This window comes from Mauremys reevesii, linkage group 7 (assembly GCF_016161935.1).
Source record: "Mauremys reevesii isolate NIE-2019 linkage group 7, ASM1616193v1, whole genome shotgun sequence".
Taxonomy (NCBI): domain Eukaryota; kingdom Metazoa; phylum Chordata; order Testudines; family Geoemydidae; genus Mauremys; species Mauremys reevesii.
In genome coordinates this window covers 77,132,962-77,148,932 of record NC_052629.1, presented here as the reverse complement: position 1 = coordinate 77,148,932, position 15,971 = coordinate 77,132,962, and the positions used below count along the sequence as shown (strand labels likewise).

The window sequence follows — 15,971 nt, the reverse complement described above, 5'->3', positions numbered from 1 at the left end:
TGAAAGAGGGTAGGCTTGCCCTGCCCTGCCCCTTCCCTGCCAGGCGGGCTATGCTGGGGGCTGGAGAGTTACTGTGGTAGCCAAGGACCAGCAGAACATCCTGGTGAAAGGGGAACTGGTGAATCCTGCAGCCCTGGGCTGGATGGGGGAAGCATGGGGTAGAAGCCAGGGGCTGGGAGCCAGGCAGTGGCTGTGACTTGACCCCCTGTGCCTTGTGGCTGTGGGCAAATCACTCAGGCCAATGTTATCATGAAGAGCCAGTGTGTGTGGACACCTGGGATCTGGGGTGTGCAGAGGGCTGGCCTTCAATAGGCAGTGGGGGTGGGCTGATCTTGGAGAATTGGGCCCAAAGCGCTTGGGCCCTCCCCAGGCAAATAGCTCAGCCCCGGTGCTTCTGGGCCAGCTGTTCAGAGGCCCAAAGCCTGCCCTCACTAGCCAGCTCTATGCTGCTCTGCCCTGGTCTCACCCCACAGGCTGAAAGCCCTGGGGAGAACTCGAGGCATCCCCCACAGGCTGCTCCAGTCACAGGGCCAGTGTGAGGACAGGGCTGGGGAGTGGAGCAGGGGCAGAGGACATGAGGCCTGATCCCTGTCTACATTACAGGTTCCATGGTTCAGCAGTGCAATGCCTCACCCAGCGGGCTGGCAGCCCAGGAGAATCCTCAGCCTCAGTGAGGCGCCTGGGTTCCCTGTGCCAGACACAGGCAGAGCCAGGACTCAGCCAGGGAGCCTAGAAGCCGGGAAGCTGATCAGGGAGCGGCCCACACTAGCCCGGAGTGAAATGGGGGGCAGAGGAGAGGGGCTGCCCTGGCTGACGAGCCAGAGTCTAGCTGCTCCCTCCGCTTGGCCCCTCAGCCATGACCCCCCTGGAGTCAGACCCTAAGCCAGGCCAGGCCGCTAGTGTAGACCAGGCCTAGCAGCCAGAACCAACTGTCTCTGGCTCATGCTGGTAGCTCTCATGCTCACTCTGCGCTGCCCGTGCTCATGGCTATCTGCAGGCCGTGCTGCCCCCTCCCACCTACCCACGCCCCCATGCTCCCCGCGGGGTTGGACAGGCAGCTGGTCCTGAGAGTGCCCACAGCATGACGACAGGATCGGGCACCGAGAGAGACACCCCCCCCCCCCACCTAGCCTGGGAATCCTGCTTCAGGGCTCTGGTTTGAGTGAGGGCTCTGGGCCAATGGCAGCAACACAGGGGCCTCAGGGAGTCGGGTGCCTCTGGGGTCAGTGGGCAGCTCAGCAGCAGTTTCGAAAAGTGGTGGCTTTCGAAAAGCCTCAGTGGTGGAGTCAAGCGCCAAAATCCCCTTGGGAATCTGGGTCCAAAGGACACCCGGTGAACAGTGTGCCCGTGAGGGAGTCCTGGGGAGCATGGCCGGGAGACAGGAACAGGGGGCACCCCCATCCCTCCAGGCGAACGTCTCAGCAGCCCCCGGAGGAACCTTCCTGCTTTCCAAAACACCCATTCCCCGCTGCTCCTCCCCAGCCTCAGAGACCAGCACACCCAGCAGGAATGCTGCCTTCGCCCCACAGGTCTGCAGAACTGTGAGTGCCAGGGCCCCTCCCCCAGCCCAGCCGTCACCTGCCCTACTTGTTTCCTGCCCCATGGGTTGGACAGTGGCAGGCACGGGCTCCAGGCCTTTACTGAGGGAACTATCCACAGAGCTGCTGCAACTGGGTTTCCCTGCTAGCCACTGGGGAAAGAAAGGGATGTGGGAACGGGATAAGGACACCAGGAAGCCCTGAGCAAAGGGGGGATGCAGTAGGGCCATAGACCTGATGTAAGGACATTGGACTGTTATTTGTTGGCCTTTCTGGTACCCTAGAAGGGGTGGGACCAAAACGTCACTCAGCCAGAGGGCTGAGCTGTCAGATGAATAGGGCCCTACCAAATTCACGGTACATTTTGGTCAATTTCACAATCATAGGAATTTAAAAATAATAAATTTCATGATTTCAGCTATTTAAATCTGAAATTTGATGGTGGTGTAATTGTAGGGGTCCTGACCTGAAAAGAAGTTGTGGGATGTCGCAAGGTTATTGTAGGGGGGGTTGCAGTACTGCTACCCTTACTTCTGCATGGCTGCTGGTGGCAGCGCTGCCTTCAGAGCTGGGCAGCTGGAGAGCGGTGGCGGCTAGCCGGGAGCCCAGCTCTGAAGGCAGAGCCACCACCAGCAGCAGCGCAGAAGTAAGGATGGCATGGTATGGTATTGCCACCCTTACTTCTGCATTGCTGCCTGTACAGCTGGGCCCTCAGTCATTAGCCATCACTCTCCAGCTGCCCCTGAAAACAGCAGTGCACGAGTAAGGGTGGCATGATATGGTATTACCACTCTTACTTCTGCACTACTGCTTGTGGGGCTCTGCCTTCAGAGCTGGGCTCGGCCAATAGCCGCTGCTCTCTGGTCACCCAGCTCTGAAGGCAGCGCAGAAGGGTTGCAATACTGTGACCCTTCTAAAATAACCTTGCAACTCCCCCTGCGACTCCCCAATTTGAGAAATGCTGGGCTTTCCCAGGAAATCTGTATAGTATAGGGTAAAAACACACAAAAGACCAGCTTTCATGGTCCGTGATGAGTTTTTCCTGGCCGTGAATTTGGTAGGGCCCTACAGATGAGGCAGAGCACTGAGGGACAGGAGTGATCATCCGCAGGGGCACTATAGAGCAGAGATCTGCTATGCCATACCCAGACACAAGGGGGTACACCCACCCTGAGTCCACCCTTCTATGCTATTACCCGCTCATAGTCCTGACGGCAGGGGCCAGTTGAAAAATGCCGATTATTTCTCCATATACATTTATTTTTAAATCTTCTTTCCGTTTCGAAATTTTCCCTGAGGATTTTTCCATTTTTTTTTTAACAAAAAGAAGATCTGGTTTTGAAAACCATTTTTATTCAATAGCTCTATATAAACATTTACTGTGGGGGCAGAGTTTGTTTTTCAAAAATCCCCAAGGTGAAAGTTTTTGCCCAGAAGTTGTGTTTTTGTTGCTGGGTTTTGGCCAAAAATGTTTACCAAAATGGAAACTAGCCCTAAGAATACTTGGTTTGGCAGAATTTTGTTTTGTTTTCTTTTATTCCAACTCGCGTTGTGACAAAGTATCCCTCGCTCATGTGGCTTGGTCCATCTGTGCCACGTTGTTTTCCATTGTGGTCGTGTGGCCAGGAGCGCTGCCAACTTTTTTGCTACCTTAGGCAGTGGAAGGTGCCGCCCCCGAAATGCCGCCCCCGACAGAGGTGGCGGAAGGTCCCGCCTCCAAAATGCCACCCTCAACAGAGGCTGCAGAAGGTCCCGCCCCCGAAATACCACCGACGACCAGGACGGCCAAAGATCCGGCCGCCGCGGTCACCGCCCCCCAAATGTTAGCACCTCCTAGGTCGCCTAATGGGTTGCGCTGGCCCTGCGTGTGGCTTGTGCCCACACGTGGGCATGAAGATGGGTACCACTGGGCCTCTTGTCAGGATCAGCCTTCTCCCTGCTGGGCGGGGTTTCTGCTGGGGGTAGTTTATTGGCGTGGTATGACGTGACCACTCCTCCCTTTCATGCAGCATCAGCCGTGGCTTTGTGCTGGGTTGGGATGCTCTCACCCAGCCCTGGTATGGCAGAGCTGTGTCCACGTAGCAGATCTTCCCCCAGCTCAAACCTGCAGCAGGTGGGTTGTGGGTCCAGTAGAGTAGGAGGGCAATGGTATGGTCTGGCAGTTCTCCTGAGGTAGGGACTAGAGCACCCAGAGGGCATGAATGGGGAGTGGCAGATGGAGTCCTACGCTGTGAGATGCCCCTGAGTGACCAAGGAGATGGGAGCAAGGCAGACTGACTGTGCAGACACGGTTAGGAGGTTCTGTCTACAGTGCAATGACCTGCTTTCAGGTGCCATCTGGGCCCCTCACCATGGCTTCTGACCCCCACGTTAGTCCTCATCCATCCCGGTGAGGCAGGGACAGGCTGGCTCTGTTTTCCAGCTGGGGAACAGGGCAATGCAATGACTTGCTCATGATCACAGGGCCGGGGTGGGGTTCAGCGGCAGAGCTAGGAATTGAACCTAAGTCTCCTGAGTCCCAGGCCAATCCCTGACCCCCCCAGGTCCCTCGCCCCCCACATCCCAGCCTGGCCTCTGGCCGGGTCAAAGCCCTGTTAGCTGCCACAGTCACTAATGGCCCAACGGGCCAGAGCCAGGCTTGGGGCCGTTTGTGTTTCTGGCTCCAAACCCAGTTCTGGGCTGTCGTGCAGACAGGGCCTGGAGCGGGTGCAGAGGTCACAGCCATGGGGTGACTGGACACAGTGCCCAGGGGGAGACCAGTGCCAAGGAGCATGGAGCTGGCCCTTCCTCCAGGTGCCAAAAACCATGGGGACATTCGCCTGATGTGCTCGTCCTCTGCAAGACCAGCAGTGCTGTAACTCAGGGCTGGCGTGCCGCCGTGGGGCTGTACTCAGGGTCACGCTCTTGACCTGCTCTGGTAGGAGTTGGAAAGTCTCCCCCCGCTTCTTCTCCCTGGACACTCCCAGCGCTCAGCCACGCTCCCCTGCCCAGCCAGGAGCGCTAGGCACAGTCAGTGCAGAGGTGATGGCAAGGTCACTGCACCGTCTCTGGGAATTAGGGACTGCCCCAGCAGCACAGGATTAACCCTTCCTGAGCCACGGAGCAGCAGCATGGTTGATCTCATGCAGAGATGGGCTTGGGGTGAGGAGTTATTCATGTGGATTTAGTGCCCAGAAAGCCAGGAGATAAGATAGGGTATATTTCTTGACCCAGTTCTACTGCTGCCCCTCACTCCTGACCCGCAGCCCCCTGCTATCCCAGCCCTGGGCTCCCCTCGCAGCTCTGCTGGTGCCCCTCACTCCTGACCCACAGCCCCTGCTATCCCAGCCCTGGGCTCCCCTCGCAGCTCTGCTGGTGCCCCTCACTCCCGACCCACAGCCCCCTGCTATCCCAGCCCTGGGCTCCCCTCGCACACAGCTCTGCTGATGCCCCTCACTCCTGACCCGCAGCCCCCTGCTATCCCAGCCCTGGGCTCCCCTCGCAGCTCTGCTGGTGCCCCTCACTCCCGACCCACAGCCCCCTGCTATCCCAGCCCTGGGCTCCCCTCGCACACAGCTCTGCTGATGCCCCTCACTCCTGACCCGCAGCCCCCTGCTATCCCAGCCCTGGGCTCCCCTCGCACACAGCTCTGCTGATGCCCCTCACTCCTGACCCGCAGCCCCTCCTTCAGCCTTTCCTAGGCAGCACTCACACCACTCAGCTTTGACAGATCCTTGGATTTGGACCCTGCTGCCCAGAAAGGCCTTGCCTCAAATGAGCTGTGAGTGCAAATCTCCAGGGGCCAGGCTCTGCTGGGGTTCCCACTACTGCTAGCTGCTCTGTGGCTACTGGAACTGGCAGGAGGACTTCATACGCCCCTACATGGAGACACAACTGGAGTGGCTGGCTCTGGAGTTCATCTCAGCCAAGCCCTTGTGCGCATTTCTGGTCCAGTCTCCATGCTGGCAGCCCTCCAGCCCTCCCTTTTCCTTTCGGGCACATGCCGGTGGGGAGAGCATTGAGGAGTCTGGGGGCAGCTCGCTGCCCATCCAGCCAGGTGGGTAGCAAGCTGGGGCAGTAGAAATCCAGTCACTATGAATTACCCCTCTGGCTCTCCCCACTGCCTGAGCTCCAGGGGTAGAACATTTCTAGGATGACCAGACAGCAAATGTGAAAAAGCGGGACAGGGATGGGCGGTAATAGGAGTCTATATAAGAAAAAGACCCAAAAATCAGGACTGTCCCTATAAAATTGGGACATCTGGTCACCCTAAACATTTCTGGCTCCGGCAGTAACCCCCATAATGCAGTCCCAGCACTGCACGGTGCTGCGGAACAAGCAGGCTGAGAGCAAGCAATGCAGAGACTGTGAAATTCCCCACCCCCATTCATCTCCACGGGGGGCTAATGCAGGAGCCTAACTTAATGTGCTATTTCACTATGCTCCCAGTGTTAATTATCTTGCTGTCGATGCTCATCACAGAAACCTTCAGCTAATGAGCTTATCCCGCTCAGGCCACATTCCATCCAAGGTGACCTGTGAGGGGAATTTAGAGGGAGGGATCTGGGTATGGAAAACCAAAGGCCTGACTGGTTTGCTTTGAAAGTGAAGGGAAAAACTAAGGAAATTCAGTCCCCATCTGTGCTGTTGTGCATGGGAGACTCCCTGGAGGAGTGAGGAACTGATCACATGGGCCAAACTGGTGCAGTTCTCTATCCCCATCTAGTGGTCAGACCCTGTATAGGGGCTGCTACCTTCGTGCTTTATTCTCCTTGAGGTTCCTAAGTCCTCTCAGGATGGGGGATTCACCCAGGGCAGAGGCCTCGGAATCATGTGTGTCCCACTCACGCCTAGCGGGCAGTCCAGGGGTGGGCACACCCAGCCCCTCCACCTGCGTGTGGCCCCATGGCTTGGTGTGGCAGGAAACCAATCCACCCCTGCCCATTCAGCATGAGGTGCTGACTCAACATTCAGAAGAGGGCATCACATCTGGCTGGGCTTCCGGGGTTCTGCTGGGAACGCATCAGCTCAATGGCTATGCTGGAGGCGGCTGCTAGAGCCTCCTAGGAGCAGCAGCGTAAGAAGATTTGGGCTCCCCGCTGGTTTGCAGGAATTTCCTTTGGTGTCCCGCTGGGCTGGGAACGTTCCTGCTTTTTATCCCCTGGCCGCCTCTTGCTGCCTGCCTGCCCTTTGCCTGCAAGCCTTCGGTTGTGTTTACCCTGTCTAGACAACGGCTTGTAACTGGGCCTTTATCCATCTCTGAAAGGTGAGATGCCAGGCCTGAAATGCCAGCAGGGTAGAGGGCAGCAGTGAGGGGCATAGGCAGCGGGACAGGAGGGATGCCAGAGCTGGGATAGCAGGGGGCTGTGGGCTGGGATTGAGGGCATCAGTGGGTCGTCAGCAGAATTTTGTTCAACCTTCAGAATTAATCTCTGATTATTAACCGAACCCGATCCCTTCTGCCCTGCCCCACCCCCGGCCCTGAAGGTTGTTTAACAGTGCTGTGTCCTCTGCTCTGCACAGACACAGCGACAAGGTCACGGCTCGCCTGGCCTTGCTGAGAGCTGGGGAAACCTTCCCACAGCTGCCAGGGAACGGGACTTTCAAACTGCAGGGGAGATTTGCTGTTCCTGATGGACTCCCTCATCCCTTCTCCTCTGTCCCAGCGTCTCCCCGCTGCTTTGTCCCCAATTTCTCACCTTCTTCATCTTCCCCCTCCTAGCCTCTATTGGAACCTGTTACAACCCAGGACCTGCTGATGTGTCTGTGCATCTCCCCGGTGTCCATATGTCCTGGCCCCTGAGGGGCGATGCAGGGTGGGATGCTGGCTCATTTTGTGGGGTTAGAGAAAAGACAGGCTCTGGAGGGCAGCATGCTCTAGTGGTCACAGACCTGTCTGTCCCTGCCCCCACAGCCTCTCCTGTCCTCTTCTCCTCCCTCCCTCTCTCCACAGCTCTGGCCTGTCCCCTCACCTTTTATGAGCCCCCAGCTCCAGCCCAGCCCCTGCATTGCTCCTCCTGTCCGGTCCCTTCCCAACCTCCGGCTCTTGCCCATTCTCCCCCAGTCCCTACTCCTTGGCTGCATCAGTGACACTGGCCCTTTAAGAAGGAGCAGGGTCCAGTCCCTGTAACTAATCACTGCCTCCTAACTGGGCTCCTGGGCCTAACAGGCAAGACACCCAGACACCCGGCGGGCCGAGCCCTGCCTGGGTAGGAGGAGCCCAGAGCAGAGCTCCTGGAAAGCCACAGGGCAGCACTTCCAGGGCTGTCACTCATAGTAATGCAATCTGGAGCAGTTTCCCCTGGGCCTGGGGGATCCTGTGCGCCCTGTGGCAGCAGGTTCCCCACTGCGGCCCTTTCCCCGGCACAGGGGGAACAGCACACTCCAGCACCCCCATGGAGCCCCTTTCTGATCCACCAGTGGCTCCAGCCAGGCCTCCGGGGCTGCACCTTGGCTCCAGTCTGGTGCTGAGCACTTGCTGCCCCCATCCAGATCATGGCCCCAGTCTGGTGCTGAGCTCCCTCCCCCTGCATTCACCACTGCTGGCAGGAGAGATCCCAGAAAGCTGCGTAAATGGCCAGTTAGCATGGCTGTTGTCCCCAAGCACTGAGCTGCACTGCGGGAGCACATGAGAAGGTGTCCGAAGTTTTAAAATGGCTCCTTTATGACTAAAAGAAAAGGAAAAAAAGGAGCAGTCGGCCTCAAGCCAGGGAGCATGTGTTTCACAAGAAAACGGGCAGATTTTCACAAGTTTTGAAAATGAAAAAACTTCCCAATTCCACTAATTCAGTGGAAAATGTCCCTCCCTACCCCTTTCACACCTGTCTGAGTTTAAAAAAGAAGTGAGTATTCTGGGGTTGTGGTGACGGACTTGCTTTTGTGACCCACCAGGGAAGTGTGTCTCTCCTAGCCGGGCCGCCCAGCCAGCAGCAAGGTACTGTGACAGACCCAGACCAGTGGGGTACAGGAGTCTGGTAGAGGGCAAATATACTGGTCACTGGATGAGTAGTTTTCTGTTCCCTGAGTGACCAGAGCAGGGGCTGCACTAGAGTAATCAGGAACCTGCTAGAACCAATTAAGGCAGACAGGCTGATTAGAACACCTGCAGCCAATCAAGGCAGGCTAATCAGGGCACCTGGGTTTAAAAAGGAGCTCACTCCAGTCAGGTGAGGACAGGGGTGGCTCTAGAGCCCAGCGGGGCAAGCACCCGCTTGGGGCGGCCCTTTCCCAGGGGGGCGGCAGGCTGGGCCGGTGGACCTGCCGCAGTCATGCCTGCGGGAGGTCCACCGGAGCCCGGGGACGACCGGACCTGCCGCAGGCATGACTGCGGACGGTTCGCTGGTCCCGCGGCTCGGCTGGACCTCCCGCAGGCATGACTGCGGCAGCTCAACCGGAGCCGCCGGACCAGCGAACCGTCCGCAGCTGCGGGAGGTCCAGCTGAGCCGCGCGACCAGCGGACCCTCCGCAGTCATGCCCGCGGCAGGTCCGCTACTCCCGCGGCTCGGGGGCGCCTCCCGCGCATGACTGCTTGGGGCGGCCAAATTTGTAGAGCCGCCCCTGGGTGAGGAGGAGCCAGAAGAGAGGAAGTGTGTGTGAGGAGCTGGGAGCAAGAGGTACAAGGAGCTGAGAGTGAGAGCGGGTGCGGGTGCTGCTGGAGGACTAAGGAGTACAAGTGTTATCAGACACCAGGAGGAAGGTCCTGTGGTGAGGATAAAGAAGGTGTTTGGAGGAGGCCATGGGGAAGTAGCCCAGGGAGTGGTAGCTGTCATGCAGCTGTTACAGGAGGCACTATAGACAGCTGCAATCCACAGGGCCCTAAGCTGGAACCCGGAGTAGAGGGCGGGCCCAGTTCCCCCCAAACCTCCCAACTCCTGATCAGACACAGGAGGAGTTGACCCAGACTGTGGGGAAGATCACTGAGGTGAGCAAATCTGCCAATAAGCGCAGGACCCACCAAGGTAGAGGAGGAACTTTGTCACAGTACCTACATGTAACCATTGGCTGATGGGGTTTGCTGTGTGGGAAACTGAACCCCAGTGTGACACCGGCCCCTCCACAGGGGGGAAGGAGGGTGCCAGGCCCCGTATGGAAAGTGGACCTGGGGGATCCAGCGGGCGGGTTGTCCCCTCCAGTCCAGCCTGCTTAGGGAACCTCTGCCTGGCCCCATCGCTGGCGTCGGGTCCCAGGGCGGCCTTCAGCCGAACGCAGCGGAGCCCTTCATGGTCACACAGACAAGCAGGAGCAGCCAGTGGTGGCAGTGTCCCCCAAGGACCAGCGTCTTCCAGATGTGAGGCCCTGCACTGGCTCAGGGAGCCCTGAGGAGAGAAGTCAGAAAGGGGCCTGTGGCTGGAGAACGGACAGGTCAATTTCCAAACCCACCTTCCTCTCCCTGAGCAGCCGCCGGCCAGGGGCGCAGTGCTGGCCTTGCTGCCCCCAACCTGCCCTTCCCCCATATCACCTCCTCTCCCATCACCAGACACTGAGCAGCCTCTGCCTTGCACCAAGGGGAGCTGAAGAAAGGTCACGGCCAAGGGGCCCTGTCTGACCTGACAATGGAACCCCCTGCTGGAGCCGCCCTCTGGGGAACCATTGCACAGCTGAGACCCCAGCCTCCTACGAGTCAGACAGAGCCGGGTGGAGGGTCCCCAGGGAAAGGGCAGGGGTGTGTGATGCTGGGGACATGGGAAGAGATGGAAATTGAGAACAAATTGCTGCAGAGATTGGAGAGAAGGCAGGGCACAGGGGGGAGAATAAAGGAGGAGATGGGGGCTCAGATTTTGGGGCAGGGGAGACAGTTCAGAATGGTGAATGGGTAGGGGACGGAGGGTAACAAGTGACTCAGAGAGGGGAAAGAGGGAGAGGCAAGACTGTGATTTGACAGTGATGAGGGGAGTTGCAGGAAAAGCCCTTTTCTTCTCAAACATTGTTCTGACACGGCTGAGCTCTCCAGCCCACCCCCCACTTCCTTATCCAATTCTGACCAGAGCTAGGGAAATCTTTCATCCAAAACTTGCCGGCAAAAAAAACCTGCATCATTTGTTGAGCCCAAAGCATGGTGTGAATTCACCAAATTGTTTCAGTGTGGGGAAATAAACCTATTACAAAATAAGTCCTCCAAAAAAACCAGTGTGTTTCAAGTTTCCAGTTTGAACCAACTCTTTGTTTTGACAGTTCCTGCAGTTTTATTAAAAACAAACCCAAAACTGAACGCTCCAGATTGAAACAAACATCCAAAACAAACTGTCATTGACTTTTCAATCTGCAGCCTATAGCGTGTAGGTGTTTGCTCGGCAAGGCATAAGATATATGTTAGAGCAAGAAGCTGACAGGTGTCAGGCAGTAGTCTAGCCAGGCTCAAGCATAACGCCCAGAAGTCTCAGCAGAAGCAGCTAACCAGGGGTAATCCTGGGGCATAAGATATCACAAAACAGATGGCTGTAATAACCAAGTGTACCTGAGTGCCAATGGGCCAGAATTCCAGTTTATGCTAGTTTGGGATATTCTAGGATATGAACATTCGTAGATGTTCAACTGCAAGCATGCTGTGGTCACTAATTGGCATATAAGATAATGAGCTTGTGGTAAATGATGTATTAACTTATTGGAAGAGAGCACCCCAAAAGTATTAGGGTGAGGGAGTTTCGCTATGGATAGAGGAAGCAAGACAGCTTTAGGAATATTCACACCTGCCACGTGCTCCTGTCAGAGAGCTAACCACACCTTATGCCGTTGGGATATTCTTGGCATGCCAGAGATCCACCTACTGGGGGGCTCATCAATTCTAGATGTCTCTGGGAGGTGGTGTGAGTAGACAAGCACTCAGATGCTGGACCTCTGGACCCTTTTGTATTATTTTTATCTACTTCGCTGGGTTGGAGTGGTTGTGGTTTTGCTAACTGTCCTAATAAAACCATTCAAAGGCCAGAAGTCCTTTCCTAAGTGTGCTTGTCTCTCTTGTACATGCTGTGGTCCTTGTTATAACACTAATGTTTTTGGGTCTGGTTATGAGGTGGGACAGAGTGTTAATTAGGATTTCTAATTGATCGATTATAATTAATGCACCATCACTTGATCAGGCAACAGATTCTCTGAAAATTTTCACAAATTTTGGTTTGGGTTCAATCTGAAATGATTCCCCCCCTCCTGATTTTTTGGAATTGCCAATAAATCAAAAAATCCACTATTCGCCCAACTCTCCCTGCCACCTCCATATCCCTTCTTAGCAAGCTTCAGCGAGGGAGCAGTCATTTGTATGGAAGAACAAAAATACCCAGAAGTCTTGTAGTAATGATTGTACCATTTCCGGCAAGGCTGTTAAACCTCCAGCTTCAGGCATTAAGCAGCCCTCTGCCCATGAGAGACCCGGGCAGATTAACACACATCTGATACTGCAGGACTCTGACCCCATCCCCGTAGCCTCTGGTACTGGGCACTGCCAGAGACAGGGCACTAGGTTAGCTGGGGTTCAGCTCGGATCCACTCTGGCAGTGCCCAGGTTCCTAGCCCCTCCCAGCTACCACCCCCGCACCATGTTCATTAACAGGGCTCCTTTCTCCCCTGGGGGGCTCGTAAAAGCTCTTCTCATTCCCTGTGACTCTACATCAGCTCAGCCTGCTCTTCAGTCCTCATTTCCCATTGAGGCTTCTGGTTAGTGGTGGCCTCCTCTCTCCCTGCTGCCCTTTTTGCCTAGCAGCAGCTCTCTCCTTGCAAGTCTCCCTGGCCAGCTCTCATTGCTTGAAGTAGCCTTAGTTGGAGGAGCTCCATCTGGAGAGCATCTCCCACGGGCCTCCAGCCGAGTTTTATCACTTCCTCCCATTGTCCCTTGATCCTAAATTCATTTATTTCCCCAGGCTGGTTGTACCGACCCCTAACACTGTTGTACTGCTGCATGCAATGCTCCGGCTCCTTGCTATGCTACTGGCAAGGAGCTCATGGCCACTGGTTCCAAGTGTCTATATTATTCGCATTCGGTTCCTCCCACTCGTTAAGGGCAGGGGTGGTTTTCCCTCTGCTGAGGGATCTCTCCTGCCTGGTGTGGCTGCATAATAGCTGCCATTTTGGCCTCTGCATGAGGCACTGAATCAGGGACCGCCAGAGCTAACAGCCTGACCTGTTACAGGTAGAGTCAAGTCTCCTTAGGTGGGGCTGTAAGAGACTCCCAGGCACAGCACAGGACACATGACACACACCAATCAGTGGGATACAGTTGCTATGGAGGTTCTTCTCCTGGAGATTTGAGCGGAGATTTCTACTACCAAGTGTGGAATGGTGCAATCCCAAGCATCGGTGACCTTCTCCTTCTCCGGAGTGTTGACAGGGCTACCCCTCTGCATCACCTCCTCTCTCCATCCAGGAACCTGAACTTCAGAGCCACGCGCTAGCCATTCGTGGAAAGTGGCATAGCAGGAGGGCAGGGAATCAGCCATCAGGAGGAGAGGTGGCTAATTGCAAATGTAACCCTTCTGCCCATTTGAGTTGGCAGCAACAAGGGCTGGGTTCAGTATCCAGGGGTTCTGTTTCAATAACACAATGCAAAACTGGCTCAAGCCCCCACTCAGTGACCTGGGAAAATTACATACCACCCCCCCGGGTGCCTCTAAGAGGCAATACTTCCACTCTTGCAAGCACAGAGTCTGAGTGTAGCAAAATCCTTTTAATAAAGGAGGGAAAAAATGTGGCATTATATTAGGGAAACACCACAAACAGGATTCATAGCACAAACCATGAGCAAAAGACCCCCCCCGCCCAAGTAAGTTTGGCAGTATCCTTTTCCCCTCAGGGTCTTAAGTCCAGCAACCCAAAAAGCACCCAAAAGTCCAACAACCCAAAAGTCTCTGTCCCTGGTCAGTGCATCCCAGAGTTCAAAAGTTTATCTGCAGAGTTTTACCTCCCAGCCCCGAGGGGGAGGGGGGAACGCAGCGGTGTTAAGGGGCACCTTATGTGGTCCGAGTCCAACTGCCCTGTCTCTCCATGGGGTTCTGCTGCAGCCTTCCCCACGAGCCACTCCACCAGCCGCTCCGCTCCACCACCCATCCCGTGAGCCGCTCCAGCTGTTCCGTGAACTGCTTTGCTTCACTAGCCACTCCGCTTCACCACCCGTCCCATGAGCCGCTCCAGTCATCCCACAAACTGCTCTGCTCCGCCAGCTGTCCTGCGAGCTGCTCCAGTTGTCCCGCAAACTGCTCTGCTCCGCCAGCTGCTCAGCAACATATCTTCAGGCCCCCCCACAGCAGTCAGTGATTTCAGCTTGTAGTAGGGGAGCCTCAGTGCTGGTGCACCATTGGCCCAAAGTGAATTCAGCTCGGCAGCCTGTAACTAGATTCCTAGTGAAATTAAAATTAGTTCTGATATTCTACAGTAGAGAGAGAAGGTGTAGCAATTGGCATTTCAGGCCCTCAAAAAGGGCCTGTCCCCTCAAATACAAATACCTGTCCCCAGCCTCTCTCTATTCACTGGGTTTTGGAACCCATGTTCCTTGTCTAGCGAGTGCTACTTAGTTGATGGCGAGTCCCTCTGTCATAAAACAGTTTCATTGTCCTTCATAGAATCATAGAATCTCAGGGTTGGAAGGGACCTCAGGAGGTCATCTAGTCCAACCCCCTGCTCAAAGCAGGACCTTGATTCACATAATCAGTGTAACAACACTTTATTCTTCCTGCCCCAATAACAGACAAACTGGGGATCCCACATCAGCCAAAGTGACCATTTGGGCTGCTGTGGGCTCATGCTAGGTGGGGTGGGTGTGTACTGCAAACAAGATCAGCCCCTGAAGTTCTTTTCCACAACTTGCCACAATTCACCACCAGAAGTCAGGATAGAGCTCATCTTGACTCTGCTTACACAAACATCTCGCTCCCTCTTGCTGGAGTTTCCCGTGGTGGGGCGGAGGAGCGCACTACACCCAGTGGTTGTGGGGTGGGGAAAGGGGAGCGGCGGACTCAGTCAGGCATCTCCAGGCCAATATTTCAATGTTTTGTTTCCACCTCGCCAAAAGAAAAAAAGCAAAACACCGGAGGAGAATTTCCCCCCAGGGAAATGGCTTTTTCATTGGCTCACCTTGGGATTTTGGGCTGTCTTGGCCAATCCAGAAGGAAAGTGAGGGTGGTGGAGCGCAGAACATCCGTGATGGAGTGTCCAAAGAATGTAACTCCATCTGTGATAAATGAAGGGGAGCCCGGGGGAGAGTAGCTCCCTTTGATGGACATCCAGCCAGCCGTTGGCTGTAAAATCACTCTTGGTGTCTGTTCTCTGCTTGCTTTACCTGTAAAGGATTAAAACACCCACAGGTAAAAGAAAAGGAGTTGGCATCTGACTAAAAGAGCCAATGAGAAGGCTAGAACTTTTTAAAATAAAAAAAAAGTCCCTTTTGTCCGTTGTTCTCTAGAGAAGGAGACAGGGAGCAGCAATGCTATAAGCAGGAATACTGTGTAAGGCTTAAACCAGGTATGAAAATTCATCTTCCATACCTAGAAGAAATCATTGGACAAGGAATGTTTAATTAGACATGATCAGGTTTATTTCTTTATTTTGGCTTGTGGATCTCCTCTGTGCTAAACCCCAGGTGCTTCTGTTCGCTTGTAACTTTTAAGCTGGACCCCAAGAAAGCTATTCTTGGTACTTGATTTTTGGAATTGCGCTTTTAAAATCTAGCAAACGCCTAAGTTCCAGATGTATTTTCTTCCTTTTTGTTTCTCATAAAATTTACCTTTTTAAAGAACAGGATTGGATTTTTTGGTGTCCTAAGAGGTTTGTGAATGTTGTTTGATTAGCTGGTGGCAACAGCTAATTTCCTTTGTTTCCTTTCTCAGCTCTTCCCAAGAGGAGGGTGAAAGGCTTGAGGGTACCTCACAGGGAGGAATTCCCAAGTGCTCCTTCCTGGGTTCAAAGGGTTTTTTTTTGTTTTGTTTTTGTTTGGTTGGTTGGTTTTTGCATTTGGGTGGTGGCAGCATTTACCAAGCCAAGATCAGAGAAAAGCTGTAACTTTGGGAGTTTAATACAAGCCTGGAGTGGCCAGTATTAATTTTTAAAATCCTTGCGGGTCTCCACCTTCTGCACTTGAAGTGCCAGAGTGGAGATTCAGCCCTGACACCATCTCTCTCCTGGCTGGCTATGAAGAATGCGACTGATGATGCCTTGTGTCAATATTTAGTTCGAGTGGAGACTCGTTTGAGCTATTCATGGGCTCTTGGCCCAGCTGCATTGGGATTCAAAAACAAAACAAACAACCCTCTGGATTGTTTTCAGCGCTGGCGAACTCTTGAAAAGTCTTATCAGTTTAATATTTAATCCAAGAACAAGTATAAACCAAGCCATTATTCATAGTGAAAGAAAAACACACATGATAGAGAAATAGGGTGAAAAGGGAAACAGAGCAGATTTCTCTTATCTAAAGAGGGGGCAGTGACCAGGAGCAGCCCAGCACCAGCTCCAAGCTTCACGTGTCACTGGCATGAG

The 15,971-nt window shown here is 54.5% G+C and overlaps 1 long non-coding RNA gene across 1 annotated transcript in view; it reads left to right on the top strand.

Annotated features, from left to right (window-relative positions):
- LOC120369135 overlaps window positions 1-15,971 on the top strand; it is a 37,987-nt gene that overhangs the window by 675 nt on the left and 21,341 nt on the right. The window lies entirely within an intron of this gene.